At 41.5% G+C, this 16,716-nt stretch overlaps 1 protein-coding gene across 4 annotated transcripts in view; it reads left to right on the top strand.

Annotated features, from left to right (window-relative positions):
* The window catches only part of VMP1 (vacuole membrane protein 1), a 120,815-nt gene that overhangs the window by 79,329 nt on the left and 24,770 nt on the right, over window positions 1-16,716 (top strand). The gene's annotated exons all lie outside the window — the stretch shown is intronic.

Raw genomic sequence — 16,716 nt, forward strand, 5'->3', positions numbered from 1 at the left:
TTTGTTACGGACTGATCTAGCATTCCAGAGGGCGCATGAGAAAGGAGGAGAGGAGGGAGATGGGGATGAGGTTAGCAAGATGGGCAGTGCGCGGGGGAGGGTGGGGAGGAGTGGGAGAGGTAGGGAGGGGGGAGAGTATGGGTATGGATCGAGAGCAGGGAGGCATAGTAGGGTGAGAGAAGGGAGGGTGTAAAAGCGGGTGGAGAGAGGAGGAAGGGAGAGCAGGGGTGAAAGGGATGAGGTCGGTTAGAGAGGCCTAGTATGACAGAGCAGAGAAAAGGCAAGGAGGGCTAGGGAGACAAAAACAGAAAATAGGGCAAGGGAGGCAAGGAGTAACAGAACAGTGAGATAAAGAGGACAGAGAATAACAGGAAGAAAAATAACAGGGAGACAAGAGCAATGTGGAATACAATAGCAATGTGGAATACAATAGCAATGTGGAAGACAGTAACAAAGTTAGGGCGTGGAAGGTATTGAACAACAGGCCAGAGAGATAATAAGGACAATGAAGCAGGTAGGAATAAAACAGGTAAAAATAGTAACATGTAAGTGTAAAATCAGGACAAAAAACAAAACAAAATAATGGCAGGTAAAATAATATCAGGTAAAAATAATAACAGGTGAAGATAAAATCTGGTAGAATAGTAACAGGTACCAATCAAGTCTGAGGAATCTAGGTAGTTGCAGGAACAGATCAAAGGGGTCCAGCGATTAGGAGGTAGGCGCAGGAGATGGAATAGACAGAGGGCTCCAGTGGTAAGGAGGGAGCAGAGTTCCAGAGGGACGATACGGCTAGTTCAGAAATCAGTGATGTATTTTAATGAAGTGCAGTGGAGAATACTTTCCGTGTTGTGCAAGGTGCTGAAACCATTCAAAGTAGTCATCTGTGAAGTGAGTTCAGACACTGCTAGCTTGAGTCAAGCGATTCCCTTAATTAGACTTTTGGAAAAGCAGCTTGAGAAACTAAAGGAGGAGATGAAACAAAGCAATTATGCTAAGTATGTCGGACTTGTAGATCAAGTACTTTATTTGCTTTGCCAGGATCCAAGAGTTATCAAAATCTTGAAATCGGATCACTACATTTTCGCGACTGTGCTTGATCCTCTGTTTAAGACCTATGTCTTCTCTTTGATTCCAACTGACCCAGATCTGAAGTGATGCAAGGAGCTCCTGGTGAGCAAGATGACCGCTCAAGTGTTACGTGACAGGACGGAGTCTCCTCCAGTTTCTTAGTCAACTGCTGCTAGTGTCTGCCCCATGACGACCGGGACGTCACTTCCCTCTCAACGCCGACCGTTGTCAAGACAACGGCCGGACGCCTCAGTGTAGCGCTGCGTCCCGGCAACAGGGGACAGCTGGGCGCATGCGCAAGGTTATCCAATAGCCTGGAGGCTATTTAGCGGTTGATTTAATTAACAGGGCCCTGTGTGTGGTTACAGAGCTAGGCTCTGATTGGTCTAACCATGTATTTAAGGCAGTGAGGTCTGCAGCCTCACTGCCGGTTATAGCTTCTGTACTCCAGTCTGCTGACCTGCTTGTTCCTGTTCCTGTATCCTGATACTGCTACTGATTTCCCGTGTATGACCCCTGGCTTTGAATTGGACTTCGCTTGTGTTTCCTGTGACCCTGATCTCTGGCCTGTTTACCGTTTCTGCTATCTGCCTGTGACCCCTGACCTCGGCTTGTTTACCGATACTGTTGTCTGCTGCCGGCCCTTGACCTCTGCGTGGACCTCACTCCGCTTGCCTGGGTTCTCCCCAGCCGGTACACACTTCACGACCCTCTGTCAGTCTGCGGCCCAGTCTGTCCCCACCATCAGGGGCTCCAGTGAACACCTGATTGGCAGAGTAGATTCCGGGTTGTGTTGTGCCGGCTGGAGGGGTTCCTAACAGCTAGGAACAAATTAAGCTTTCCCAAGAGACATAGGGATGATGCAGATGACTCATTTTGACATCTGGTCTGGTCTAAAACAATTTGCCAAAAAAGTTACACCTCTGCCGTAACTCCACCTGATCCTACTATCAACACCCAAAAGATGGGGGAGGTATAAAAACAGTTTTATTAACAAAGAACAACGTTGCTTGCAGCAGTAATGGATGTCTAAGTAGATGTGTATATGTATTACCTTCCACTTTGCTGCTGTTTCATCTGTATTGCACGAAGTGTTTGTAATCTGCACTTTACGTCAAAAGTACCTAACTATATTGTAATTTTTTGGGAATTGGGGCTGATTGGAAGCTCAGTGATGAACTTTTTGCTGTGAATTACAATGGCTCTTTTTAGTGCATTGTCTGCCACCCTGGATTGGTCTGGGTCTGATAACACACATCCCGGGGGGGGGGGGGGTGGGGGGTTCAGTGCTCGTCGCCATGTATTAGCTGTAGAGTTACCCCAGTTATCCAAGTAATGGGTGGATCGATCAAATAAACCATAACTGATTTCATGATCCGAGGACAATTCCATCTTGCACAACTTTTCTTTTCTGCCACTGCTGTGTGCAATGTTTCTTAGATGTGCTATGAACTGCTGTGTGTTTGTGTCATTGATCTGTCGCTTAGCATCCAGCCAAGTCGCTGCAGTCTTTGTTTGAAAGTGTATGAAAATAATTTTGTGATCTGTGAGGTGGTCAAAATTGACTGCAAATGACTTGAAATTAGTGTTATTGAGGTTAATAATAATGTAGGGGGGGAAAAAAGCAAAATCATGTGATTTTAGCAAAAAAAAAAATAGGGAACCAAAACCAAAACACACAAGGGCGGCTTTGCCAAACCAAAACACGAAGTTAATCCAGATCCAAAACCAGAACACGTCGGTCAGTGAACATCTCTAGTTAAAATTGTGGCACAAATGTACTGGCTGGTTGTTCTAAGATGGCTTTTAGTGAATATTTCCAATAAATGGGTTGTGCCATCTTATCCCACCGATGCCTAATGAGATTGAAATCTAGTGACTGGGCAGGCAGAATTTTATGGTCACAGTTTTGGACCTATTTCAGCTCTTTCCTAACCTTATGGCATAGAGTATTATCTTTCTGGAAAAAAATTCACATATGGTTACATTGCTGTCATGAAGAGATGCACCTAATCAACAGTGATGTGCAGATATCCTGTGGCATTTATAGATTCCACTACTCATGGTATGGGTTGTAGTATCGTGACCCACTAATTGTCATGCCCATCCATGACTAGGTAGAGGAAGTTCAGTGTTCTGTTTTTCCTTTTTTGCACCGCTGTGGTACTTACCTGTCCATTGACTGTCTGTACCCAGTCTGTAACTTTGCACATATTGCAGCATATTAATCTTCTCAGTACATTTTGTCAATGATCATGTTTGCGCAGATATTGTTTGTGTGGTGGATTATTCTGAATACACCATGAAACTTCAGAGCATGAAATCCTGTAATAAAATTGATAGTTTATCAGACAACACACCTCAGAGATGGGATATATTTCAAGACTCATCTGAGCTGGTTTATTGAGACAGGTGGGTATCATAATGCACAAGTCCCCTTCTTTAGGTACAGTACATAGTGATATGTATGGGATTTTAGGCCAATTATCACATCATTGCTATAATTAACTATAAGTGCAAACATGGTGTGTGTACGTGGGCGTAATAAGAGATATATATGTGTTATAGCGCATACAATATATAAATAGCAATATGCTGATCTGTTTAAAATATTTACTAATTCAATGGGTTTTTTTTTTCTTTTTATAAACTTAGTCACTATATAATAATGTATTTCATAAACTCGACCTTTGTTTCCATTGATATGGTAGATATCTTCTGCAAATTGATACCACCTAGGTGTGTGTGTGTGTGTGTGTGTGTGTGTGTAGCTCCATTTTCACACAGGCTAGTATATATTCACAATAGAGAGGGACGTACCATTTTGATACAATCTTTTTATATTTGTCTATAATTAAATATTTGTCTTGACTAAGTTACTATTTTATTATAGGACCAAAATGTCAACCGAACGTGAGGTGTTGGACTGGAATAAAAAGGTTGTATAAAAATGAGTAGTGCCCTCTATCATGAATGTGAATACATGGTTGTTTAAACAGATTTAATTATAACAATTAGAAAAATGTTCTTTGAAACATGCAATATAGTTAAAAACCTTTTCTATAGTGTACGTCCACTTAGCCTTCTTCATAATTTCTGGTCTGTGAAAAATCCAAATACATGAGTTTTCAATACAAATCGACCAATTACACTGGAAGTGTTAGTACTATAAGAGGTGGAGACACGTATATACTACTTTTAAAGAATGGCATTCTGGATTCACAGAATGCATTCTCTCTTTCCACTTGGCTTTAATAGAGAAATATATCTCACTCATTACTTGGATTGAAAAGCCAAATTTATTATGTGGTTTTAACCCAGTTAAATGTGACATTTGTATAACAAAAAATGTTTGCCTTTGCTTCTACAGTTCTTCTGCATCCATAAAGCGCTAATAGTTCAGGAATCAAATCTTCGCTAATTGACTACTTTTCCTACTTAACTCATTGCATATTGATTATCGATACATGTTTTAAATATTGGCAGTTTCATTATAACACACTAATCAGTTTTGTATAGTTCTATATTCCAAGCCTTACACTTTATTAACGTGGACATTTTTTGCGTCGGCTACAGGCTTTCCTTCACAAAATAAATTCAGCTGCCTGTTCTTAAGCTTCCTTTTGTGTGACCAATGCCGCTTATCGCTGATATTGTAGAGTTTGGCTGAAGCTCAATGATTCTTTCCTGTTATGGGCATCAAATCCCTTCCTGCATCCTGGATATTTTATTGTGTCTGGGCAGTTTGTCACTTCTACAGGCACAGGTGTGCAAGGTTGAAATTCAGTATTATATTATTTGTTTGTCTTCTCGAATCTATAGATTTGATTGCTCTTCATTTTCTTTTTTCTTTTATGAAAATTATTGCATTCTATTGTCTCTACTGAAATTGTGAACTTTGATTCTGACATTTAGGTGCACAGTTATGAGCACTGATTGCAATGGCAGTGTCCAATTCTATAGGGGCTGTGTTTACACCACAACCCCTCCTCTACCAGCTATTATTGCTGGAGGTGCAAAGCTTACAGGCTTTGCAGCCGATTATAGCGCCAATCACACAATAAAAGACTGTTCGGACCAAAGTTGCAATAGTGTGTACACTGAAACGATGAACGATTATCATTTCAAAGCTCATCGTTTCATTTGTTTTTCAAACCGGGCTAACAATCTCAATCAACGATGAAACAATGTTTTTCTAATCCTGCAGTGTGTATGCACTCACGATCAGGATCTCCATTGAGTTAACAGAGTCATGATATTTTTAGCAGATGGTTATGACCAATGATGAGCACAGATCCGAGGGTAAATCTTGAATTGGCATGCTGGGACTTTTTTTTTTTTTTTTTTTCCCCAGTCGTAAATTTGTTTCTGATATGGCATTGGGAGAAATTTTCTGTAGTGAGTACCCAGTCTGTTATGAGCGTTTTGTCGCTATCCAATAACAATTGTCGAATCTCTATTTGTGTTTCCAACGCACAAATATTTATTCTCAAAAGGTAGCAGAATAATTCAAACGGAAAAATAGTAAGTACAGCCGTTACTTATCGCAGGCGCTCTGGATCCAGTGTACAGTCGTTCAGTCCTGAAGTCTGTGGTCTAGGTTACTGAACACTGCATGAGAGCTACTGCTTATATGCAAACAGAGATACAGTGAAACCATGTAGGTGGTATAGCTTGCTTCTATTGGTCCAGGCATCAGGAGGGTCCAGGGGGTTACACATCATAGGCTGATTCAATCTAAGGAATCCAAAGGTGGGGGTCTCTCCAGGGGATGAGCTCTGTTCTTCCCGCCAAACTGCTCTGTTCTTCTCGCCACACTGCTCTGTTTTTCCCGCCACACTCCAATTACAATCAGTCCATTTGCATTTGACAGTAAATAATCATAGAAAAGGTTTATTCCCTGACATCAATAACTAGAGTATGCAATGTGTGATCTCTTCGCTGAATGCACCAAACAGCTGCTGATGTAAAGGGGATTACTATGATATTAGACATGACACATTTCTTTTAACCTGAACCATATGTATCACTTATATGCATATAACTTATAATATTACACATAAACACTACTATATTTCGACATAACTAACTATGTACAGTATCAAAAAAACAGGGGCGCTTCCATAGTGTATTATCCAAGTAAAATGTTTTATTTCAAACATTAAAATAGCACGTACCAGATGGCAAAGGTATTCAGGCATAAATAGTAAAACAGCTCAATTCTGATATTCACATACGAACGGCACTATTTGAAGCAGCTCGAAATCAGAGAGTCTCCACAATCACCTCTACGCGTTTCATCCCTTAGGACTTCGTCAGGAGGCGTGGTAAATAAATAACTATGTGTTGCAACTACGATTAATGTATACTATTTACAAATGTGTGTGTTGGTGCCAATGTATACTAAAGTGTAAAAACTGTTATTGCCACGTGTTGCGGCTGGATACGCCCTTCCACGCCGTAGTGTGCTTTACGCATAATTTCAGACAAAGACAATCAAGTTTGCTCGATATCAATTGAAATGACTTTATCCAATTTGCTATAAGGAGAAGGAGCTTACCTACACTAGCAACCATTTCCTGTACCCATTCCCCCAGACCAGAGAACCATTTCACAGGATTCAACCACGAGAACCATCCTGCCACCTTTTCCCCGATCTCCTATAACGAAGAATTATGGTTCCTTCGAAATTCCCATTTCAGTTGCAGAATTTCATCCATCTTCCGGTCTATAACCTCCTTAGTGTCATCCGTATTATTAGTAATGTACGTGCAACATTTGACACCGAACTGGGTGGCCAGTGTCACACAGTACCCACCAGTAATAGAGGTGAGATAATTTAGTACCAGTCTATGTTGCACCAACTCCTTTTTGTACGCTTGTAGCTCCCTTCCAGTATACCTGAAAGTGTCGTCATACATCTCGGTGATATTGTCTATCAATTTAGCTAGGTCTTGTATATATTTAAAGTTTAATGTTCCCCGAGCGGTCCTGGTGAGATCTAGAGCATCCATAACTTGAAAACCAGCGGTTTCACTAATCAATTTTGTAGCTATGGGCTCCTCACCAGGAATCATATTTCTCTTGTCACGGTGTTGTGAATACCAACCATTTCCTCATGAGTAATAGTCATGATTTCAGGAACCAGTTTAGCTAAGAAACACAAACCCTTGGAACTCGGAGTCACCCAGGAATAAGCTTTTCTCCCACAAACAAAGTACACATCATCAGGGAGAACATAAGGAACAGTATGCCCATTAATTATATCACATAATGTTTTGACAAAACTACCCATGCCTAGTGCCTCCATTTGTTCGAGACACATGTCAGCATGGATGACATTCTTACAATTACCTATAGAGACCTTTCCAATGGATACTTTCTTATGTTTAGTTACACGCCCTAATTTGTGGTGTCCATCAACAGTCCTGCCTATTGGTGACCTTGTAAGTCTCCCTCTAAAATGAGCGTGGCGAGCCATTGTCTGATCTGATGGGTCAGCTTCCCAATTCTCCAGACGCTTTGCATGAGAGATATTTAGGCACAGCAAAGATCTGTCTACAGAGTATTGTCGAAGCGTTAGACTAGGGGACCTAGTGTTATTGTACCTCCCCTCTATGGGCCTCCCACCCCTCAATTCGAGTACTTCGGAGATGTTTAAAGGGAATGGCACTAGTCCTATGTTATGCTGCCGCTGCGGCACGTGAGAGCACACCCAGCACTCGGTTTGGTTTAGGACCTTACCCACCAAGGAGTGATAATCCTCCAGAGGATGCCCGCCCACATTCAGATTACCGATGGACTGGCATCGCTGGATGCATCTCTCTTCAACTAGGGAGTCACTGAACTTGCAGATACAATACTCATCAGACAATAGCCCCTCACACTGTCTCCGAGTTCCTGAGCTAGCAGACCTTTTCATAACCCCTGGACCAAGCTTGATAATGGGCTGCTCTGAGTACTCTAGTAATTTTTCCTCGATCTCCATCTCCTCCGTATCACTGCCAGAACCTTCCTCTGTCCTCCATCCTCCTTCACAAAAATAGAATGTCCTAGAAAAAATAAAAACAAGGAAAATCCTGGAACAAAAGAAAAACAAAAACCGCCACTCCATCGCTGGAAAGATAGTTCTGATGCAACGTCTCTGGTTCAGGTGTCTTGACTGCAGGCTTTAGGTCTCCCGGAACAGATTTACGAGTGACAGATCTGGGTCTCAGTTTTATCTCTCACTTTCTCCGGGTTACTGACTCTCCTGCAGTGGGTGGAATGGACCCAAGTGTCTCTCTCTAGAACCTTCAGTGATGTAGTACTGGTCAGCAGCACTTGGTACGGACCCAACAGTCTGTTAAACAACCTGAACGTAAGAAATTGCGGATCATAACATAGTCCCCAGGTTCAACATCATGACAGTTCATTTCTGGCATTCCAGGTGACAGCATTTTGAGTTTTTGTTGTTGTTGTTTCAGCTGTCTGCTCATTTTTATAAGATATTGCACAGTCCCTTCATTATTACACTTTAAGTCGTCTTGCGGACTCACGATCAAATGAGGTTGTCGGCCGAACAGTATCTCAAAGGGGGACAGATCAAGAGGAGGTCTAGGAGTGGTTCGGATGCTATGGAGGACTAGTGGCAAAGCTTCAGGCCACGCCAACCCAGTTTCAGCCATTACCTTACCCAGCTTGTTCTTTATAGTACCGTTTACTCTCTCCACCTTACCACTGGCTTGTGGTCGGTAAGGGGTGTGAAGTCTGCTACTGATTCCCATGAGTTTACACATATTTTGGAAGATATCACCAGTAAAGTGGGTACCCCTATCACTTTCAATGATTCTAGGGATACCGAACCTACACACAAAATCTTGTACAATTTTCTTTGCAGTGAACACAGCAGTATTAGTGGCTGCCGGATATGCTTCTACCCAACCGGAGAACACATCAATACATATTAACACATACTTTAGATTCCTGCAAGGTGGTAATTGGATATAGTCAATTTGTATTACCTGAAAAGGCCCGTCTGTAGGAGGGATGTGGGATGGCTCAGTTTTTCCTCACACAAGTAAGACATGACATTGCTTTCTTACCAGCTTGAGAGGAAAATCCTCTGAGCACACCAGTATGCTCTCACCAGTTTGCACATACCTTCTTTACCCAGGTGAGTCAGACCGTGTGCTGCTTCAGCCAGGCTTGGATAGTACATTCGGGGAACTACAGGCTTACCTTGTCCATCCCTCAAGAGTCCTGAGGACTCTTGACCACATCCCTTCGCCTTCCAGACCGCCTTTTCCTGCAGGGAACACAAATCTTGCATTTCAATTAATTTATGCATGTCTAATGTCTGAAAAACCATCATAGTCTCGGTTGATACAGTCATAGGTTGTCCTGCTGCCCATTTAGCAGCTTCGTCCGCCCTATTATTGCCCAATGACACCGGGTCTTCTTCAGAGGTATGGGCTTTGCACTTTATGACCGCTACCGTCTTGGGTAACTGTATCGCTGTCAGAAGTCCTTTTATGTGTTGTGAGTGTGCCACTGGCGTACCTGCTGCTATCGTAAAGTTTCTAAGAAGCCAAAGGGCCCCAAAATCATGCACTATGCCGAAGGCGTACCCAGAGTCAGTATATATATTGGCTGATTTACCTTCTGCCAACTCACACGCTCTCCTTAATGCTACTAGTTCCGCCACTTGGGCTGAGTGAGGTGGGCCAAGGGGTTCAGCTTCTACCACACCCTGATCATCTACAACAGCGTAACCAGTACATAGTTCTCCCGTCTCTGTCTGTCTATGACAACTCCCGTCTGTATAAAATGTAAAATCAACATTTTCTAAGTCGGTGTCACGTATGTCGGGCCTGGCAGTAAAGGTCTGGTTCCGGTGTTCCATACAATCATGCGTATCAGTACTCTTGCCTAACTCATCAACCAGGGTCTCCTCACCTCCCACCCTTTGTGTCTCTTGAGACACATATGGAAGGTATGTAGCTGGATTTAAGGTGCTACATTGTTTGATGGTGATGTTTGAGGGTGCCATCAGGGCTAGTTCCCACTTTGTGAATCTAGCTGAAGAAACATGTCTGGTTTGAGCTGGATTTAACAGAGCTGATACAGCATGGGGTGTATAGACAGTTGAATTATGTCCTAATACTACGTCCTCGCTCTTACTTACCAGAAGAGCAGTTGCTGCTACACTTCTGAGACATGTTGGGAGTGATCTTGCCACAGTGTCCAATTGTGCGTAGTATGCTACCGGTCTGCTAGCGTCACCATGTTTCTGTGTGAGGACACCTGCTGCACAACCATCAGCTTCTGTACAGTATAGTTCAAAAGGCTTTTCATAATCAGGTATTCCCAATGCAGGTGCTCTAGTCAGACTATCTTTGAGATTAAAGAAGGCTTGCTCTGACTCTTCTGTGTGTACGACACATTCTGGTTTCGAGGAAGAGACTAGCTCCTGCAATGGTAATGCCAGAATAGAAAAACCTGGGATCCAGGATCTACAGTATCCACACATCCCCAAGAAGGTACGAATCTGCTTCTGGCTCTGCGGCAGAGTCATGTGTTGTATGGCTTCAATCCTGTTGGTTGTCAGGTGTCTTAGCCCCTTGGTGAGGCAGTGTCCTAAGTATTTGACCTTAGTCTGACATGGCTGTAATTTATCCTTTGCCACCTTGTGCCCTGTTTGTGAGAGATGGAGCAACAACAATTTAGTATCATGTAAACATGACATAAAAGAATCAGAGCACAGCAACAAATCGTCCACATATTGAATTAGAACAGACCCATTGCGGGGTTGAAAGGATTGCAAACAGTCATGTAAGGCTTGGGAGAAAATACTGGGCTGTCAATGAACCCCTGGGGCAGTCTGGTCCATGTGTATTGCACTCCCCGGTAGGAAAATGCAAAAAGGTATTGGCAGTCAGGGTGAAGAGGGACTGAGAAGAAAGCAGAACATAGATCAATGACAGTAAAATGACTAGCAGACGTTGGAATCTGCATGAGGATGACAGCTGGATTCGGCACTACGGGGAATTGGCTCTCAACAACTTTATTAATTCCCCTTAAGTCCTGGACTAATCTATAGCCCCTCCCCCACTCTTCTTCACAGGGAAAATGGGACTATTTGCTGTGCTGGATGTACGAAGTAAAATCTCTTGTTGCAACAGCCTCTCAATAACAGGATATACCCCCAATTCCACCTCCGGTTTTAATGGATACTGTGGGATTTTTGGAGCTATCCTACCACTTTTTAGATTACCTTGACAGGGGCTACGTTTGCCATTAGTCCAGTGTCCTGTCCATCTCTGGTCCATAGTGAACCTGGTATTTCCAGCAACATCCCCTTTACTTGAGATGGACTTTGTTCTATAACAGTAGAGTGTAACATTAACCTTTGAGGGGTTTCCAATATATCCTGTACCTCATGCGTGACCTTCTCTGGTATGTCGAAGAACACACCATCAGAAGTACAGTATATGACACATCCCATTTTACATAACAAGTCTCTCCCTAGCAAGTTAGTAGGAGCCGCTGCAGCTAAGAGAAACAAATGCTTAGTTTGCAGGGGCCCGATGGTAACTTCAGTGGGTTTAGTTAGAGGATAATGTAACCCTACTCCCGTTACCCCCATAGCTGGAATAGTTTTACTGGTCACCTGTAGATTAAAAGAAGAGGTTATCACAGATCTGACCGCCCCTGTATCTACAAGAAAAGTTTGCTTCCTATTAGCTATGTCAACTATCATTGTTGGTTCTTCTCTCAGACTCTCAGTTAACCTCACTGGCTGTAGACTACAGGTATGACCTGACCCCTAGCGCTGACTATTGCTTTCCCGCGCAGCATTTGCTGCTGTAATATGTGCGGGCAGGTGTGAGTCTTCTAGTCTATGTGAATCCCTCCTTGGAGGATATTTATGCGACCCTTCATTAGGATTATATCTTCCTTTAGTACAATCTCTCCTCATATGTCCTCCTTCTTTGCAATTATAACATCTCAACATTCTGCTTTTCCTGTTATGTGGGTTATTGACTGGTGATCGTGTATGCATTCCCTCTAATGCTTGTATACTCACCGTCATCAACTTGTCACTCTTTTCTTCCGTTTTCCTAAAGATATTTTTATCATGCTCCACAGCAGACTCCCTAAGGGAATCTACCGTGATGGTGATGCCTCTCCAATTAGGTAATGAGGTTTGTACTCTGGTTTTTAAATTTTCCCTAAGACCATCCATTAGTACTCCTACAGCTACTTCCCTGTGATGTGGGTCCTCACCTATGTTTGATATCCCAGTGAACCGTGTTATCGCTGCTATAGCTCTACTAAAGTAATCTGATGCTGTTTCACTATCTTTTTGTTTTATGGTGAAAATCTTACTCCAATTCGCTACTACTGGAAAATAGATGGCTAAATGTTTGACAATCTGTTCTATATTCTCTTGATTAATCTCATCTGTCAAGGTGTCGTCTTCCTCCAACGAACAATCTTTAATAAATTGTTGTACGTTAGTATTGGGAGGAAGACACACCCTCAACACTACACGCCAATCCTTATCGGTTGGTTCGTGTGCATTTCCCAAGTCTTTAACAAACTTCTGACACTTAGCCAACTCTTTTCTAGGATCTGGGAATTCAGTCATGATGGAACGTAATTCTGATCTAGTCAAGGGACAATGCATTGTAACATTTCTTAAAGGAACTACACCATCCTTATCCGCCTTACCATTAGTAACTGATATTGTGCGGACTGGATACGTATCCACTGGTTCACTATCTTCAGGGTTAGCTACTTCAGTACTTTGAATATTGTCTCTCCTAGTGGTCACACTACTCTCACCTGTCTCAGCCATTGCCCCCTTTCCATACTTACGCTGAACCTCTAACATATTAACTTCAGTTAGCGTACCTTAGAGTAAAATTCAGGTTTTGAACACATTGCGTTCTTACCCATCTATGACGCGTCTCCACCCTTTGTTGGGGAACCGAAATCCGTTGGTCTTGCATATCGTCCGGCAACGAAACCTCCAAACTCAAGAGCCCCCAAATTGTTATGAGCGTTTTGTCGCTATCCAATAATGATTGTCGAATCTCAATTTGTGTTTCCAACGCACAAATATTTATTCTCAAAAGGTAGCAGAATAATTCAAGCGAAATTATAATAAGTACAGCCGTTACTTATCGCAGGTGCTCTGGATCCAGTGTACAGTCATTCAGTCCTGAAGTCTGTGGTCTAGGTGACTGAACACTGCATGAGAGCTACTGCTTATATGCAATGCAGACTTAACACACTTGTAAACATGTGTTTGTGACAAGACAGGAAGTTCTGGTTTAAGTCAAATGCATGTGGATGCAAGTATGTAAATTCTTAACTGCATCTCATTGTATTTATTGTGCTCTCCCATTGAGATGAACAGTAGTTTCCACATGTGTTGACCTGTCCTATTACTTTAGATGCATTAAATACACTGACAAACTGCAGTGCAATGCAAGTTAAACATGTGCAAAAATGTAAATATATAGGGTCTCATTTGGTACAATAATTTTTATTTTCGCACCCTTTTACATGCACTTAATTTGCATTAGAAATGCATCTTAAACACAGAATTTTATTGCCGGCATTTAGCCTAATGTTGAACGCGTGATTTTATATCTATGCAGTAGGTCTTCCAACATGCTTTATGGATCTTCTCCCAGGAAAACTGGGACTTCCTTTTTAGTGCATCTCCCTGTGTATCTGAGACAGGACAAGAAAAATGTTTTACATCGTTCCCAAGTGTTTGAATACAAGTGCATGTTTATGAATAAAAGATAAATCATGTGAGCTTTCTGTTCTCTCCTAACTCCAGAGCTTGTCTTTTATCCCAAAATGTTTCCAAGCCCACAGAAGTTTGCTGTGTTGATGTTTTTGGGCTTGTGTTTTTGTAATCTCTACCTTATCATCATCACCATTTATTTATATAGCGCCACTAATAACGCAGCACTGTACAGAGAACTCACTCACATCAGTCCCTGCCCCATTGGAGCTTACAGTGTAAATTCCCTAACACACACAGACACACACGTCAATTTATTAGCAGCCAATTGACCTACAGTATGTTATTGGAGTGTGTGAGGAACCCATGTCCCTAGTGCTGTAAGGCAGAAGTGCTAACTACTTAGCCACCGTGCTGCCCATACCTTATGACTATCAAATAAGTAGTAATGAGATTTAGTCCAATGACATTTATTTATTGGTGGTCATATTCATTCCTGAGCCAGAGTTCATCATTGCTGAAGCATTTTGTAATCTGTAAACCTGAAGAGATCTCTTGTAATTTAAGTCTGTTTCACGCTCACATCCTGCAATCAGGAACATTTTATTCCACTGAGCTAATCATTCTCTATGCAGTGGAGGCAGCAGACAAGATTTTACTGCCTGACCACAAACAGTCTTTATCCAACAAGTGTGTTTGATTCCATTGTAGTATCTTGGGGAAGGCAGTAGAAATGAAATATAGTCTGTCATTTTTTGAATACTTCAAGCAATTTTCAGAAGGGGAAACTATTTTTATAAGCCTGGGCAAATTAGATTATTTAAAAAGAAAATAAAAATTATACACTTGGTTGCTTTAGGTTTCACATGGTCATAGCAGGCCAAGTTTAAAATAAAAAATAATAAACCTCACAAATTATTTACACTACTATTTAGAAAATACAAATAGTTGCTAAATATAAGGTATAAGATCTTTGAATATACCAACAGAGTATGCTTACATTTCATGATAGTGAATTTTCCCATACTAGTTAGTCAGGCTTTTTTGTAAAAGTCTGATTTATGCTTGTTTCAGGGATCCCTCTCTACCATTTGTCTTAAGTCTGCCTCATATGTCCTGTTTCTTTAGATTTGATTTGCTTTTTGTATTTCTTATAGTGACTGCATAGTTTTGTGACATCTCATAATTAAATAAAAAAAAATTATGTGTTATTTTTTATTAAATGTATTTTTGATTGAAAAAAAAAGCCAGGTTTCACCACGAGCTACTAATCCTCAAGAGGGAACATAGTTTCAAATGTCTTAAGTACTGTTGTTACTTGCCCTTGTAATAAGTAAAGTTTCTCTATCCTTTTAAATGTTTTTTTGTGGACTTCAGTTTGGTGACTGTGTGGAGCTGCAGATTTTAGTGGCGGATGCAGAGACCAGACCTGGCTGCACTTGTCAACAGCTTTCAAGATGTAGCGCACATTTTATCATTGTGCGCCTAAGTAGTCTTAGACATGTGGCAGGGCAGGGAATTACAGAGCAAATAGTCTCTAAGGGATACAGAAACTCCACCAGGGATACATAGCTCCACCAAATAACTGCTGTGACCATTAGTCCCTTAAGGAACCCAATAAACATCAGGACTCCTGATTGACTGAGAATTCATTATCACAGCATGCTAGCGAGACTGCTTTAGTTTGTACACATGTCTCACCTTTTTATTGAAGAGATGCAAGAGGTGATTACTGGAAGAGCTGTGTGTCTGTTTATCCAAAGCTTGAGTCAGATGCTGCTGCATGTGCTCAAGCTTGGCACGCCCTTACGGTACATTGACTACATTCATATGCCCAGTCCCCTCCCTGTTCTGCCCCTGAAATTGTAGGCTGTAGGGTCCTTTGTGTTGAAAGATGAATTTGGACGTTGCTGCATACTCTGGCATATGGTTAGTTTCTGGTCATGTGCGGAGCGATTTTACACGAAATACAGAGTGAATCTGCATTTACATTCCTTAATGATTCAGGCCTTTAGTTTATGATTGATGAGATGGAGACTATCTGGTGCACCCCACTCTAGTTCAATAAAAATGATGTAGCTCAAATTGCCGCTCAAGTCCCTTCCAGACCCTGCAGTGAGTCGCAATGCTCTGTGATGTAATGGTCAAGGACTGCTAACTGTGAAAAGAAAAATATATATTTATGGAGCTTGAGATATTGGGAGAAAAGTGTAAAATCCATTTACTCGAAAGAACAAATATCTGGGGGTAAATGTATCAAGTTCCGATTTCTGCAAGTCGCCGGAAATCGACAACTATGCAGGGGAAATTGCGCCACTTTCCGGCGACCTGCAGAAATCTAAACTTGATACATTTACCCCCTGGTATTTATTAAAAAGGTAAAGGGCATACAATGGCTTCACAACAGCCTATGTGTAGACAGTCATTTGTAAATTCAGTAGAAACATGTAAGGTCATTCTAAGGATGCAATTGCTTTATGGGTATATTGATAAACTCAATAGTCTTATTCTGCTAACACATTCTTTTCTCCATATTTTTATGTTGGGCAATTGGTAATGACCTAATTTATATTCTTTGTTAAAAATGCATACGTTCTCAATTAAATTTTGTAAAATTCAGTTAATATGTGAAAAGTAAATTTGAGCCAATTAAAATGACACTAAACATTGTTTGGTTTTTGCAATCTGCAAGTACTAAGCGTGTAGCTGTGGTATCACATCTATTTGTTCGTTACATCTCAAGAAAAACATATAACCTTTACGTTATCGTATGTAAGTGTTCAGGAGAGTGAAATACATTAATGTAGTTGTCATTCAGAAGAAGCCATGGCACTAAAGTAGAAATAATCAACAGGTTTTTTGTTTGTTTGTGTTTTCATAAAACATTGAGTACAACTCAT

Source organism: Mixophyes fleayi, chromosome 2 (assembly GCF_038048845.1).
Source record: "Mixophyes fleayi isolate aMixFle1 chromosome 2, aMixFle1.hap1, whole genome shotgun sequence".
Classification (NCBI taxonomy): domain Eukaryota; kingdom Metazoa; phylum Chordata; class Amphibia; order Anura; family Limnodynastidae; genus Mixophyes; species Mixophyes fleayi.